Source organism: Aplysia californica, unplaced genomic scaffold, assembly GCF_000002075.1.
Source record: "Aplysia californica isolate F4 #8 unplaced genomic scaffold, AplCal3.0 scaffold00671, whole genome shotgun sequence".
NCBI classification, from domain to species: Eukaryota; Metazoa; Mollusca; class Gastropoda; order Aplysiida; family Aplysiidae; genus Aplysia; species Aplysia californica.
The window spans coordinates 419394-422066 of record NW_004797941.1 but is presented as its reverse complement, the minus strand read 5'-3'; positions in this window follow the sequence as shown (position 1 = coordinate 422066).

The window sequence follows — 2673 nt, the reverse complement described above, 5'->3', positions numbered from 1 at the left end:
GTGTGTGTGTGTGTGTGTGTGTGTGTGTGTGTGTGTGTGTGTGTGTGTGTGTGTGTGTGTGTGTGTGTGTGTGTGTGTGTGTGTACATATTAAACATTTTAATTAAAGTATATATTGCTTTCCATTGTGTTTTTAAATTAGATGCTATGAGCAGCAGACCTTTATTTTGACGGGACAAAATATAGAGTCTAGGTTTCTACATGTATCTTGTTTTCATATATTTACTAATCATATCACACACCTTAGCGTGTTGAGTTCAATCAGACAGTCAGACTTGTTTTATGTTTTTAAACCCATTCATCTCCTAATTACTATAAGACTACTGTTGTCTAGATGTAGATATCGAGAGGCTCCATTAAAATATGAAATCAATACCCAACAACAATAATGATGAATACCTTCTATTCTAAAGAAACACCAGACCATATCAGATGAGGGGCGGATGTAGGATGAGTGAATAAGAGTTTGAGTCTTGTTTGATAGAACTATACTCGGTTTAGATCTAAATATATTGTTGTAGTCTTCACCTAAGATCCCACAATTTATAATTCCGGTTCACTTAAGATTTCGCTGTTCAAAAATAAACCAAACAAAGCAACAATAAATTTTACTGCACTAGTCGTGATAAATTATCCCCCTCTGAAGTGTGAAGGGACTAAAAACGCTGCTTTCCCTATCGTACTTTACTGAACAAAAAAAACCCCCATCCATGCTCATGCATGGGACCACATCTCCGCTCTAAATCTTGATGTGAGGTAAACGTTTGCTCCAGGTCCAGACGCAAGGATTTTACGACAAAGGAATCACGCCCAGATGTGAACTCCTCATCGACGCCTTTGATTTTGCCGAACATCGAACTCGCAGTAAGAGCCTATCGCCTGAGCTTACAGCCAAGGCATGATTCGTTAGGTAGAGCCAACAATTAGGCCCCTCATACCCATGTCTAGAATCATGCAGTCATATCTTAAATTCAGTTTAAAAAATACATTTTTCACCATTTCTTAAATCTTTTACCGAAATGAAAGATTATCTTTATAATTTAGGTATGTTTGATAATTTTATGATACTTGGATAAGTTTTTTTCTTCTTATTTTGACAATCTTCTTGATTTTTAAACTAGCTATATAACATAAAACTCTTAAATAATTGAACAGTCCCTAGGCTTTCTCAGTTACCCAGAACAGTCAGTATTACAAACAGAATTTAATATTTTTTCTCCCTGTCATTCTTTCCGTCATCCCGTCAGTTGATCACAATCTTTCTCTCTCTCTCTCTCTCTCTCTCTCTCTCTCTCTCTCTCTCTCTCTCTCTCTCTCTCTCTCTCTCTCTCTCTCTCTCTCTCTCTGCCTGCCAGCCTGCCTGTCTGTCTGTCTGTCTGTCTGTCTGTCTGTCTGTCTGTCTGTCTGTCTGTCTGTCTGTCTGTCTGTCTGTCTGTCTGTCTGTCTGTCTGTCTGTCTGTCTGTCTGTCTGTCTGTCTGTCTGTCTGTCTGTCTGTCTCTGTGGAAGACCTGATCTCTTATACTACTGCAAGGTGTCGGGGAGAGATTCAGTTCTCGGACATGGGCCAGGTGTGAAAAAGGCGTGGAAAACCCCGTGATTGGGTCCTCCTACTGCTCGACAACGTCCCTGCGACCAGAGCACAACAAACAGTCCAGGCAGCAGAACAATGCGACTTTGAAATCCTGCCACTCCCAGCTTATTTACCAGATCTAATATCTAGCCCCTTCAGACTTTTTGCTGTTTCCTAATCTTAAAAAATCACTTAAAGGACGCCGTTTCCATGACAACGAGGACGCCATTGAAGCTGTGGAAGACTAGTTAGGGGCCTGTTCTGGGTCATTTTTTCTCAAGGACTTTTGAAGGTCAAATAGAGGTGGCAGAAATGTGTTACTCTGCATGGTGACTATGTAGAGAAATGAAAGTACGTGTGCCAAGTAACAAAGCTCTATCTTTATTCTTTCATACCAAAGACTTCTTGAACCCCCCTCGTACAGTAAAAAAAACCCGTCACATGACGAAAGCGTGCGTTTGAGCGGAGCATGCTTTTGTATGGCGTGCGTTTAGGCGGAGACTACTACATAAACGCACGCGAGAATGTACACGCACACACACACACACACACACACACACACACACACACACACACACACACACACACACTGTTTCTCTCTCTCTCTCTCTCACTCACTCACACACACACACGCACGCACACACACACACACATACACACACACACACACACACACACACACACACACACACACATACATATATTTATATACTACACAAAAATACAGACAGACAGACACACACACACACACAAACACACACACACACAAAGATAAACACTACATGTACAGACGGGAAATGCATTAGGTGACATGGGGACATACATACGTACAGGGCTGGTACGTAGGTGCATAGAGCAGACATTTTATGTGGAAACTTACCGTTCTAAAAACATCATGGGTGAAAGGGGGAAGCGTAATGCTGACAGGCCAAAGGTATGGGGGGAACAAAGGCATCCAGACCGACCGGGGGGACCAGGTAAAAGCTGCAGAGTAGTGAGTAGGGGCGAGGAAAGAGGAAAAAAAAACGACATGGTCTCCGCTAACGGCGCGGTGCCGTCGTGAGGGGTCAAAATTTGGAAAAAAAATACTGGGGACTTTCAGT